Raw genomic sequence first — 14,210 nt, 5'->3', positions numbered from 1 at the left:
GGGCACCCAGACTTGCACCAACCTACGACACTGGCGTTGCCCCGCATGGGCACCGGCTTCCCACTGTAGAGTTGCCCAGCAGGGCTCTACCAACATGGCAGGCAGCCATGAGGGACAGCGTTGGCCAGCAGGGGCACTGTCACGGTGGAGGGCCTGGCTTGCAGACCCTCAGCCAGCTACAGAGCACCAGCATGGTGCTGCAGAATAACAACACAGGACACCATGTTCAGTTACTCTGAGGATTGAAGAGCGGGAAACTGCCACATGCTCCTGGGAGATGCCATTCTCCTAGGAGGGGTGACCCATTACACCAAGGTTGTCCAACATACAGCCCCCGGGCCATAATGCGGCCCGCCAAGCCATTTTATGTGGCCCGCGAGGCCGTATGTTGGACAACTCTTGAGTAAAAAACAAAAAAAAAATGTTTTTAAATGTGCCTGTGCGCAAAACTGTAACTTCCTCTGGTGACCCCGTGGGGTCAACAGAGGTAGTTACAGTCCTCAGCCACGAAGTGTTAATTTATTTATTTCTGCAATGTTTGTCGGATATGCGACAAACATTGCAGAAGTAAATATATTCGTCAGGAAGATCTTGGGACTTGATGATGGAGGAAGGAGAGACTAATTTGTATCACGGCATAGTGAGGGTTACCTCGGGAATACCATTCATTTTCAGTGAGCGCGGGTCCATACAATTGCCCAGTACTCCCACAAACTATGAACAATGGGATTGATATAGTAGCAATTACTTTGCATTTAAATATCCCATTTCAGGCAAGTAGGACCCACCATGCAAGAGAGGAACGGGCTCTGGCCCAGACATGCCCGGTCCTCTCTTGCATGGTGCTCCGAGGGGCAAAAGGCGAGCCGAGATGAAGGGAGGAGGTGGCGAGGTGAGGAGAAGAGAGTGCTGGCCCGGGCGAAGGATTATGTGGACAGGTGCTGTGCAGGAGTTCCTCTCAGCGTGGGCAGCACAGCATATTCCTGAACCCCTGATTAGCCGTGGGCCGCTGCTCAGAGGGCCATTCTGCGGAGTTACTTTCAAGGTTTGTCATCTCTGGACATATGTTTAGCAGGGGTTGCGGCGACACAGCCTTTCTGCACCAAAAATCGTTCTTTTGAATTGCTGAAGATGAACCTTTATCAGCTGAGAAACTTAAACTTTGCAGTGCTTTTTTTTCCTCGTCTCGAGACAAAGAAGAACAGCAGGAGCTCAGTTACGTTTACCTCTAAGAACAGTGCGGATTGATGAAAATGTCCATGCATTATACCAAGTACATTGGACATTATAGATGTGGCCAGTGGGGCATCAAAGCATGGCGACTACCACATGTACAGCACAATATGTTACCCTAGTAGTGCCCCAATAACACACTGCAACCTGCAAATGGGCCTCAGTGGACCACCTGCCAAGGTTTCTGGAAGTTGCTTATGATCTTGATCTATGATATGATCTGATATGATAGGTTATCTATAACGCGCTTAATACCCATGCAGCAGTGATCCCAATCATAAAAGTGAAACAGGCAAGCCCAACAGGTATAACTTATTTTCACTCTTTTGCTAGCGCAGTCTGAGGGCAGCCTATACCCTTCAGGAGAGGTGTGAGCTGATACAGTTGCAACACAAAAAACAATAGTTCTATGTTCCCAAAATACCTTAGTTCTTGTCTTTTGGATCTCAGCAGAGCCAGGCTTTTCAGCATCAGACCAGAAGCATGGGTGCCTTTGCACTGGGCTGGGGTCAAGTCGGAGAGCAGCAGCGATGGGCCCCAATGATGCAGTTCTGTTTGGCAGTGGTGCTGATTTGCGAGTAGAAAACGCTGGAAACAGTAGGCCGTGCCAAGTGGATGGCACTGGAAGACTCAAGTGACCTCTGGGCCCGGACAAGGGAATACTTGCCTTTGGCGCTGTGCAGGCTCGGCTGACACAACACGGCATATGGTTACGGCAAAGATGTTGAAGCTTCAGCATTGTCATTGAGCAGAACTCTGAGATTCAGGGGTGGTGGAGCGTCAAGGTCCAGGATGATTATGATGGTGTCAATGGGGCCAGCGCTGAGCAGCTCCGCTCAGGAGGGCCATGGGCCCGTGTGGGGCCGACAGGCCAGTGGGCAGACTGCAACAGGCCTGCTCGAGCCATCCTGCTATTTATACAAATCTCGGGCCGAGCAGGGCCTGATGGGAGAAAGGAACTGCGCTACAATCTGCTCTTCTGCTGGGCTCTGCCTGCTGGAGCTTCCCCCTACACGTGGGACAGGCAGTTCTGCAGACGCTCAGAGCTTCCGGGGGGTGGGAGTTGGGGCTGGGTCAGGGCCTGCCTTCTCACCCTCGCTTAGCGGGGCTTCCCAGAACTGACCCAACCCCTGCCCTCTTGCATGCAACTCATACTTAGCTGGCAGGGGAGAATCTGATCTCAAGGGCAGATCTCCCAGGGTGAAGCTTACCCATTGCACATCGGATTTGCTGACCCCTGCTATGTTCCCAAATGCGGGATACACAACTGCGTTATTTCTGGTAGTGGGGGACTGCGTTCGCGCTCTCCCCCGATTTATTGGTGAAAGAAAAGGTAGTGTGCACTAGGCCTGCTAGGTTGCATACTTTTAGATTGTGCCCACATTGCGTTTCTTCAATTAGGTTCACCTTTGGGTGATCGCTTTTCCACATTTTATCTGTTGAATTGAATTATGCTTCTTTCATCACCACAGAAGTAATGTGTATTACAGAGATAAGCTACCATATGTATTGGGCACACTGCACATGCTCAGGCAGCATCAATTATGCTTCGTACAGGACAATGCTGGCCTAAATTGGGAACAGCCAGCATAGACATGTTGTTACAGAGGCATATTTTGGGTACAACCAGCATGACAATGTGTTACATCAGTGCTGTTTTACACTGTAAATTGATCATTAAAATGTGTTGTGTTGTAAAATGTTCTTTTCTGCTGTTGGTGACATGGAATTTTCATGTTCCCCTTTAGAACTGATTGTAAACTTATGGCTTTTTGGTCACCTTTTCTGCTGTAAAATGCACCATTTCAACCTCATATTTGAAAAAAAATCTTTGGGACTGCATGGCTATCACTGCCTGTGATGCTATTGTGTCAAAGGTCACACAATATCGCTTTTTAATATACTGCTTTGGGTGAGGTTGTTGACTTTTGGCTCGCCGGCCCACTGGGTGACAAAAAGTTAATGCTTCGGCCCCACATTCAGAAAGGTTGGACAAGCCTGGATTACACCTTCCTCGTGGCTTTTCATCTCATAACTCAAAACACGTAATCTGGTATATGTACCTTCCACTTGATAATGAATTTAATCTGAGTTCTGTATCTGTGCTGGACATGGGTACCTTTTTCATAATATGGCTACTGTTAGTAATACCCCCTTGTGGCTGCAATCATTAAATTGTGTCTTTTATCTGGGCTAAAACGTAAGTTCCCTCATTGTGGACTACTCATTTTCATCTCGAAATGACGTTTGTGTATCATTTCCCATCCTAAAATGCAAGAAGGCAGTCGGGGGACTTCAAGGGGCATTCGCGTGGCGGTCTGGGGTCTTCAAGGGGGATTCATGTGTTCAGTTTGATAGCAGCTAGGGGCAAGGGCGGCATATCAAGCTATGGTGTGGTGACTGGGACCAAGTGGGGCGGGGGGGGGGGGGCTGCGAACGCCGTTTCTTGGTTTCCTTCGTTAATTTTGTTCTGGTGGGGAGTACAACGTTGTCTGTGACTCAGGCCACCAAAAACATATTATATCCTTGCTAGCTTCGACGAGTCAAGGGATTCATGTAATCTGAGCATGCATTACCGCTAATGTGCAGCAGGTGACGTTAGAGGGCTATAATTTGAAATGTCTAACTGAAAGCCAAACGTATTGGTAAAGTCAGCGATTGTTGCAGTCAGACCATTACGATTTCAATTTGTTTTTAGTCTGCGATCAACCCCGTGTTACCTTTCTAAAAAAAAAAAAGAATTAAAAAAAAAAAATTGCTTGTGACATTAGAATATATATTTTTTCATCTGCCATCCCTCCAAAACATCTCAGAATATATTGAGTCCAAGTGCAATACCCACCGGGCAAACCCTTGAGATGCTGTTCTCATTCCACCACTAGGTGGCTCCTTCTCGTTCAAAGGGGGTTAAAACACTCGCACCTTCATGTGCTGGCTCTCGTCACAAGTGTGACCTAAGCGTCTTTTGCAGCATGTAGGCGTTCAGAAGCCACTTATTCCTTAGAACAGTCTGTGATCGATTGGGGACCAGGCTTCTATCACTGCATGCATCTCATCAACTGCATGACCGCTAAATAAACTGGGTCTGATGTTTCCATCTGCTCCACCAATTTTTGAAATGCCTTCAATATGATTTGTTTCATAGCTGCTGCATGAATCTTACCACTGTACTGTCGATATGACTGAAAAGGGGAGCGTATATTGTTGAGATGCCATTTCAGCACATTGTGGATTGTCCGTCAATTGCTGTTACGCATGGTGACTACAACTACTGCGAATATAGGATATATTTAAAAAGTCTAGACCGGGAAGTCATATCGACGTGTTCTCTCATATTTCACCTGCATTTGGTCAGCACCCTTGTTCACACCTATGCACTTCACAGAGGTCAAAAACGATACAGTAGGAAATGACAACAACTGAGCAAGCAGGTGCTCTTTTAATCGATCTTGGAAAAGAGAAAATGAAGTCAAAGATCGAATAGAAAGAGGGAGGGCGTTCCAGTGTTTAGGGGCAAGAAGGGAGAAGGAGCAACAACGAGATGAGTCACAGGGAGGATGAGGAACAACCAGCAGAAAGAGAGACTGAGAGCAAAGGGGAGTACAAGGAGAATAAAGACAATAGATGGGGGGGTGGTGGGGGGGAGCAAGACCATAGAGACCTTTAAATACCAAGCAAGGGAATGAAAATAGGAGACAGACTTCGGAGGTCAGCCACTGAAGAGAATGCAAAGCAGAAAAAATAGAATCATGAGGACAAAGAGTGCAAAGAACGCGGATCAAAGAGTGCTCGAGTGGAGCGGGGCAAGACTAAAAATGGGAAGACCAAGTATCAGACAAGAACGGTGGAATAAAGAGGAGAACATGCAATGTAAAATCTTAGTTTTCATTTGTCATTTTGCACCACAGCTTGAGTTGATGCAAATACGTGGGGCAGGTGCATTTTTGAGTGCAGGCGCTCTCTGGCGTTACAGGGAAGGGCAACTTCAATCCCCCAAGCGAAGATCCTACTGCAGAAAGTGTCAACCTATCCCTTTTTCTTTGGTTGAAAATCTACCTCAGCTTTTATTTGCCCAGTTATGATTCTAACAAAGGGCACGGGCCAATGCGTTCAATATTTATTTGTATATTCATTTCCTCCCTTTCAGGGGTCAGTTTACCCGCTGTCATTGAAAGGGTCCATAACATAAGGGTGCAGTATGCAACCACCGTGTCTAATGCCACATTTATATTGGGAACCTAGCCTCCTTTCCCGCCCGTTCACACCTAGCAGAGGTCTACATTAGTTTTCTGCCATTGAGGAGCTGTTGTGCTGCGCCGATATCCCTGGCAATCTTTACGTTCGCTCTCGCCTTCCATTACTGGGGCAAGTGTCTTTCCCAACACACGACTCTCCCAGACAAACCTCAAACCCGCCCCACCCAGACCGAACTCCCCTAGCCTCTGGGTGGATGCAGGTTCGTTTCAGTATTACTCTGTCAACATATGCAGAAAATAACACAAATAAGCTGTACCTTTATGTCTGTGCATGGCGATAAACTGCAGTGGGCGTACAGGTAATTGATATTATTACGCAAAGTTTAAAGGCTCTACCTCTGGTTTGCAATATGATTCGAGCTCAACTCCCATCAGCACACTGCCCTAAATGAAGTCTGCTCTCACCTGCATGTATGTGATCATGCCTGTCAAATTTGGTAATAATATCACTTGTTATTTCAGGAATGAGGACTTGATTGTATTGATTTTAGGCTGCATATTTGTTTTCTTTCAACCGGTCCAACGAGTAATTCCAGGGGAATTTTGCAATCATGGATCACTGCAAGGAGTATGTTCGATGTATTGCATTTGTCCATGACTGATCCATTTGCAAACTTTCTTTAAGTAAAACCACAGAAAAGGGATGAAGGAGCAAGAGGACGCTGAAATGGAGGACTTGCTCCTTCAGTCACAGCCTTATTTTCCCATCCAAAAGTAGTTTCCTTAAACAAACAAAAAAAGCAGATGAACACGATGACACTGTCTAGTTATGCAGCTTGGTATAGCAAAATAAACTAGGGATGGCAGGACGTTTTAGAAATAATCCTAACCTCTGCCATAGCTGTGGGCAATCCTCCAAACCACTGTTTGTCAGCCTGCCATGCAATTTCAGAAGGTGAATATGCTAATCTGTCTTTGTGCCACCCCAAAATGAGTCATTCTGGATATGATATCGAGTGATGGGTCATTTTAGTTATGCAGGTGGGTATAATTAGTCTGTCTGGCTGTGCTGTTGACCACCTGCAGACAATCTAGTCATGTAGGTGAAACCAATGATTCCATCGGACTTTGTATGTTTGCTACAATGCATTTTTACTATTTTGAAAAGAGAGATGGGAACCCCTCTTAGGGTGGGATGCCTACCAGGGAGATATCAAGAGCTAGTGTGATTTGGCAAGTGATTTGCTAAGTGAAGGAGGTTTGGGAGACGCTTTGCCAACAGAGAGGAGCTTTTCCTGGCCAAATCGTGTTTAAGTCGTTGACCTTGAAGCTTTCTGCTCGGTTTATTGGGTCTAGACAGAGGTACTCTCTCCCTTCAAAAACCCTGGGACAGCGCGACTGCGTGCGTGATTTGGCAAGTGATTTGCTAAATGACTGAAGTTATGGAGACGCTTTGCCAAAATAGAGGAGCTTTTCCTGATCAGATTGTGTTTGACTTGTTGGCCTGGTAGCACGCTGCTCGGCTTATCGGCTCTAGTCAGAGACAGTCTCTCACTGCAAAAACCCTGGGACAGTGCGAATGTGCACATGATTTTACAAGTGATTTGCTAAGTGATGGACGTTTAGGAGTTCAGCAGTCGGTGAGTCCCCCCATGCTGTTTGGCTACTCTTCTCTTACCATTGCAGTGGGGCTTGTTTTCCTGACTCGCAATCAAACACTATGTTGGACAGTGGAGCAGATAAATCCAACAATAGGAGTATTACCTTGTATTTCTTCCACGACAGAGGACGTTGTTGACTCTGGAGTGGCAGTGACTGCTTGTCCATCTGCCTTAAGCATGTTGACTGTTACTTCTTTGGCCTCCAATTCTGGGGCTCTGAGTGAGGCTGTGCTGGGAACTGAGGAAGTGGGGATTGCCCCAATATCTACTCTATTACTCTATTGACGTATGCCCAGGTTTTTCATTCAGAATCATCAGTGTCATTCAGAGTCATCGCTCGAGGGTGCGTATGCCCAGCTGCCTTTACCTTCCGCTCTCGACTCTTTGGACTCAGCCTCTAATTTGGCGCTCAAGTCTTTATTAAGACTATGATAATATCAAGGATACTGTTGGGGAGAGCGCTTCAAAACTTGGAAATGCTGAGACTTTATTGCAGAATCTCTCAAGGGACAGGCGTCAGGCCACCTTCCCTCAACCTGTATTTTGTGAACACCTTGTTGATTGGGAGACTAATGCTCTAGCGACAGGGATGGGTAGAGCCGATACCAACAATGAACAGGCGGAGTTGGAAGAGGAGAGGGGTGAGTTGATTTACTCCTGTCCGTTAAACCTAATTCTCCTTCTGCCCCACTTGCTTGCAGTACATGTTTTAGTGCCTTCCCTCTGATATTTGATTATCCCCACGCTCCGTTAAGAATCGAGGAAATTACAGAGATTGAGATCGAGCTAAATCGCTCGTTTCCCGGGACCCTTATATTCCCTCAAGAAATCTTGAGAGGAAAAACAATGTAAAAAAAATACCAACAACTAAAGGACATCTAAAAATCAACCTTTCCAGAAGCATATTTCTGCTAATTCTACTTCAAGGCATGTTAGGCAATTGTCTTCAGTGGATGCCATCGTTGATTTAAACACACAATATTCTCAAGTAGGGGAGGTGGATACTATGGGGCCAAAGGAGGGGTGGGGGGAAAGAAGGGGGTCGATGGGAGGCAAAAAAAGTATATTTCATCTACCCTGGGTCCTGGTGGACCATTCGACTAGTCCTATTTGCTGGCCCAGGACTATGGGTTCCAATGTGGCATTTAGGGAGGGGCCGGTGGATGCTATGACTAACATGCTCTCACAAACTACAGACGCTTTAAGCCCATTGCCCACTTACTAAGGGGTCAGCAAGCCTCACCGCCTTCTGGAAACCTTTCCAAAGGCGTACTACAGTAGCTTCTTCTTCGTCCTCCATGGGCACCTTCTCAGCCGCAAGTTCTGATTCCTTTACACCAAGTGGCTGAGGAGAGGCAAGCTAGTTCTACCATTATAGCTCCTCTTTCTAATTCTATGGAGCCTACAGTTGGTTTGAGGCCCCTATTTCTAATTCTAGGGAGCCTACAGTTGGTGAGAGGCCTCCAGGCCCATGTGAGCATTTTGCTGTGCGGAGTAACACCATATTGAGAGTGGATATCTGCACATCTAAGATTTTGGGGTGGGACGTCTACCCCATGGTGCATTGGTCCATGGTTCTATTTGTCTGAACAGGTCTAGGATTTTGGAAATCTTCAATCTAATTCCTTTCCTAAGAGCTCTTCATTCAGAGGACCTGGATTTGATCTCCCTCCCTCTAGGGAACAATAATCGTATGCTGTTGCAATTTAGTGTGGGGCCGGAGGGCTGTTGTACAGTCTCTAGGCTATGTTTTGTGACAAATTGATAGTCAGGCTGAGACATTTGGTTTGCTTCTGATGGTATTTTAGCTGTTCGCTTGATCTTCACGGACACTAAGGCTGAATATTTAGTGATCAATGTCTACTGGAATCCTTCAACACATTCTGTTGAGGTTATTCATGCTACTCTGAACTTGTTGTTGGAGAAATGGCTTGCGAATGGCCATCCACATGCCATTGTCATGTGGGGTGACTTTAAAGCAAACTGTGCGGAAGGTCATATTTACAACACTGTTCGTACCAGTCTGCTTCTTTCGTCTAAGTCTCTCACATGGGGGATGTGGTGGCACCATTATTTGACAAACTGGTATTTGCAAACCCTTGGTGTACTCAAGGACACTTCTAGAGGGGTCTTTACGTGGCACAGGGGTGCTCAATCCTCTTGTATTGATAACTCTTTTGTTTCATCCCGTTTGAAGCCTCATGCTGGAGATATACATCTATATGACTCTTTGCACGGAAAATCACCTGATTTTGGACTCTGCTCTTAATGGGGAGGCTGATAGGAATTAAATCTTACCCTTGCTAAGTGCAGTAGTGGAAGCCAGAAATGGACAAACGTGTAGGCAGAACCATGCACACTACAAAGAATTGAAAAGCTTTCTTCTTGAACTGGAAGGAGCCAGGGAAGGGGTTTACCCTTCTGGCGGTCTATCTCCTTAGCTTAGCTAATATATCCTTTCCAAGTTGTGACCCTCTTGATGTGATTATTAAATGCCTGAAATTTCTATCTGCTTCAGAGAGGCATGTCTCATCACTTAGAACTTCTCGTTGTCATCTATTTGACATAAGAATAATGGTTTCTAAGAGGGAAAAGCGGAAGGACATTAGGCTTTTAAAAACACGTAATCGCTGCTCCTTTGACTATACTTGGGCAAAGACGTATTTTCCAACACCATAGAAACTATGTGAAAGCACTTAAGCACGAGATGTTTCTCAACGATAATCTCTCCATCTTGTCACTCCTTGTAAAGGCAGATGCGAGACACTACTTGACCCAAATTAAACCATCTCGGGACAGAAATCCAAGACTGGCAGCGATATTCTGGAGGCGACTCGTGTTTACTTTCTTTCAAATATTTGCTATGCCTGCCACCTTCTTTAAAGTGGACGATCCTACTCTGGGCCCGGTTACATTAAGGCCATTCTTATGGGATACAGACGATATTGAATGGGCAATACCTAAGTTAAAGTACTCTAGGGCACCAGTCCCCTTTTTGCTAAAAAAGGGTCCTGCTCTATGGGTGGCGTTCTTGAAACCTTTCTTTGACGGGATTTGTAAAACTCATACAGCTCCTGCATCTTGGACTCAATCTCTCGTCATTCCGTTTTTTAAAAAGGGGTCTGGGAAGGATCCTTCAAACTATAGGCCTATAGCGCTTAGTGATGCAGTGAGCAAGGTCTTCTCAATGTTATTGCTTAGAGACTTGAATCAACATTTACAACAACATAATGTTTTATCACCGTTTCAATTGGGCTTCAGGTGGGGTATGGGGACCACCGTTAATGCCACAATCTTGGCCGATCTACTGTATGGCGTAAAACATGCCTAGGTGGGTCACATTTCTATGGCCTCTTGGACATGTTGTCTGCCTTAGACTGCGTTATAAGAGAGGTTGTGGGCAAAGCTCATTGCTTCGTGTGTTCATTTGGTTCAACTGATCCCGCTCCTCCAACAGAGTTCTGCAATGATGGAGCTTTCAAATCGGTTGGGGGCAGTTTCTCTTTCTATCCCAGTGCACCTAGGTGTTAGGCAGGGCTGTACCCAGGCTCCAACTCTTTTGAACACATATCTTAGCGTTGTAGACGAGTTGTCGGTTGCAAACATCTTGATCCCTGTCAAATTGGGCCACTTTAAGATGCATCGCAATGTAATTACAAATGTAAAATAAAAAATAATCGAATAATTCAAAATGTTCATATACAGACCAGTAAATAGGCCATCAATGTATCACAACGTAGGGGAGCGATGAGAAAATAAATGAAAAAATAAGAAAAACATTCCCACTATTAATCTCCCATTAGTCAGCCTTGCAATTGAAAATCGAACTAGTCACCCATTCACTAATTTTACATTGTTGCCAAACCAATCCAGTGTCCACCACCAACACTGTGTGTCATTTGTAAAACCTTTAATGGTCTAACGCAATCCATTCCATGCACCTAACGTGGCCCAAATTAGTCCGCAGTTGATACTAATGAAATTTAATATTAAACAATAATTACTGTTACAACCTCTTCGCTATAAAGGTTCCATTTGGTTCTTAAGATGTTTGTTTAAAATCATCTTGTAGTTACAGCTTCTAGCACTGTCATAAATAAGAACATTAGTACACTATAATAACCTGAATAGATATAGTATGCTCAATGGTTCTTACCTACATATTTCCAATATTTATCACGGTTGAGAACATGCCATTATCCCTCACATTAGGTCCAAATTCTTGATACCTAATCAAAAACATGCATGACTCCATGTCACAATTTACATAACCCTTCTCAGTCACAAGTTGCATATTATGTTTCACTATTTCTTACCTAATTGCTCTGCCCCTATTCTCAAACCAGTTTTCACAAAGTCACAGTTTGTTTCATATGTTCCTTCCTCAAAACTCCTGAAATTCAAATCCTATGGTCACTCAGTTTGTTAAATTAACATACATGACTCTAACACACTAAATTCACATTCACCAAGGAAATTATTGAAACACATGCTAAGCACAAAAGCATTTGAGCTTACAAATAGACATAACTATAATTACTGACCCAGTTCTAAATCGTCGTCAAGAAGCATCACTAACCCTCAAACCTTACCTTTTAAGGGCTTCTGATAGCCTCAGATTGACTCTATCCTGCGAACTGCACTGATCCGCACAGCACGAGAGTGACATTTTGTTTTTGCCTCAATTATAGTCAGCTATGCGACGCATCAATGCGTCGACACGCCTCCGATTTGCATATGTCAGCACAACCGTGATTACAGACAGCCATCTTCTACATAGAGCTGCATAGCTAATTTACGCAGCCTGTATTCCATCTGATCCACTGTATTAGGATTGATAAAGTAACCAAGTGGCGATCACAAACAGTAATAACAGAATAGTCTCCCGGAAAAAACTGCTAATGTCAAAATGCCACTTCTGAAAGTCACTAAGGACACATGTTTTGTCTATTGCTTGGCCCGATGGAACTGGCATCTACTAACCTCAAATTACTGATTTAATCTCGTTGGTGGACACTCTATTGTAGATCATTTCACAACCTCCAAAGCACCCAAAAAACAATGTTTTACATTCATACTCTCAAATACTTTTACAATGCCTGAGTAAACGTCAAAACCTGAATACAGAATCGTTTTCTTGGATTCAAAAATTATAGCAAGCACATTTCTTTGTACAAAAACACGTCTCAATCAATTACACATAGTCTGCAAATTCCAAAATGTACAGGAACACCCCCATTTCATGATGAGAATTGAGGCCTCTTAGCACCGTTCTATATTTACAAATCATTTTTGCTTCTAACCTCCGAAGCTCTTTCTGTCTGTCACCACCCTTGGGTTTTTTCTGTAAGGTTTTCAGTCCTATAAACCTAATTCGTGCCTTCTCTTCCATTTGATGACATTCCTTCCAGTGTTCCGCTAATGGCAATCTTGCATCTTCTTTATGCAAGGTATTCACATGCTCTCTAATTCTCATGATACATTGCTGGCCTGTAGATGAATATTTTGAATATTGTATTATTTTTTAATTTACATTTGTATTGCATTGTGATGTTTAAAGCCCTGATGAAGACCATCGATCAAGAGTTCGAAACACATGGTGATGTTTTCAGGATAAACAGATATTGGAGATGTTTTCAGGATGAACAGATATTAAAGCATATCCATATGTATAACTTAAATTTGTTGTTTTCCAATTCTTAATTTGAGTTCAATATCTGTTTGCTTAATATAGATTAACAGGTTATGTTATGTTATCAGAATTTGTTAAGCGCACGTTTGCCAAAGGCATGGTGCCGGAGGCAGGGAGCGGGAACCGTAAACAGAGTGAAGATATATTAAAACAGTAACGTTTTCAGTTTTTGCCAAAAGCCGAGATATCAGCAGTACTCTGCAGAGCGAGTGGAAGTTTGTTTCAGGCATTAGCGGCTACAATGGAGAAGGCACGACCCCCTGACCGAGCCAGCCTTAACCGAGGAACAGCTATAAGGAGAACTGATTGTGAATGTATAGGAGAGTAGTGCACAAATTTGGCTTGCAGATATTCAGCTCCAATACCGTAAAAGACCTGATGAACCATACACATAGATTTGAATATAACACGGGCCTCCACAGGGAGCCAATGCAGTTGCCTGAGCAGAGGGGACACGCGAGTACCAAAAGAGGGGCGGAGAATAGATCTTGCTGCTGCATTTTGAAGAAGTTGTAGTCGCTTGGTTAAGTAGACAGGCTGCCCCAGATAAAGCGAGTTAGAATAATCCAAACCGCTCAGTACTAGGGCAGCCACCACTGGAGCTTGGCAGGCTGTGGGGATAAAAGGAAGAACCTTCCGTAAGACCCAGAGTTCAAAGTGGCCAGTTTCATATACTGCCGCCACCTGCTCTTCCATCGCCAAGGAGGCACAAAGTTTAACCACCAGATTTCTGACTGACAAAATAGGCGTAGGAAGGGGGCCAAGTGAAGGAGGCCAAACATCGGAAGTCCAAAACAGCTGGGGGGAGGTGGTACAAACAACCAGAACCTCTGTTTTGCTAGCGTTGAGCCTCAACCAGTTAGATGACATCTAACTGCCCAGTTCCTCCAGACATTTCCTCAGTCGAGCAGCAGTTTCAGACTGAGTAAGTTCCAGCCGGACGATAATCTGGCTGTCGTCAGCATACGAATAATAGAGGAAGCCATGTGATTGAAGGAGAAGGAGGGAGTCTGATGTAGACATTAAACAAAATAGGGGAAAGTGCTGATCCCTGAGGGACCCCTCACACAAGGGAAATAGGGGTGGAGCGAAAAGGGGGGAAGAGAGACTGACTGAGAACGGTCAGCAAGGAAAGCCGTGAACCAATGAAGGACACCCAGTGGCGGACAAACAGGAGACCAGGGTAAAGTGATCGACCGCGTCGAAAGCCGCCGACAGATCTAAAAGCAGGACAGCTCTGACACCGCCCTGGTCCCCCAGGCGTACCAGATCGTCAAGCACTGCATTCAATACAGATTCAGTGCCCCGCCCCGGCCAAAAACCAGATTGGAATGTATCGAAGTACAGAGAGGACTCTAAAAAATTAGACGTCAAAGGAGAAACCAAAGCTTCCATTACTTTCATCATGCATGGCAGAAGAGAAATACA

At 44.9% G+C, this 14,210-nt stretch overlaps 1 non-coding gene across 1 annotated transcript; it reads left to right on the top strand.

The window, feature by feature from the left end:
• The first annotated feature begins 2,384 nt into the window (after positions 1–2,384).
• Positions 2,385–2,546, top strand: LOC138570427 (U1 spliceosomal RNA). Its single transcript, XR_011303486.1, has one exon. It is a non-coding gene; the product is annotated as a U1 spliceosomal RNA (small nuclear RNA).
• Positions 2,547–14,210: the final 11,664 nt, after the last annotated feature.

This window comes from Ambystoma mexicanum, chromosome 2q (assembly GCF_040938575.1).
Source record: "Ambystoma mexicanum isolate Mex_15411 chromosome 2q, UKY_AmexF1_1, whole genome shotgun sequence".
In the NCBI taxonomy this organism is placed as follows: Eukaryota; Metazoa; Chordata; class Amphibia; order Caudata; family Ambystomatidae; genus Ambystoma; species Ambystoma mexicanum.
Note: the sequence above shows the minus strand (reverse complement) of the source record. Positions and strands in the feature narration are given on the sequence as shown.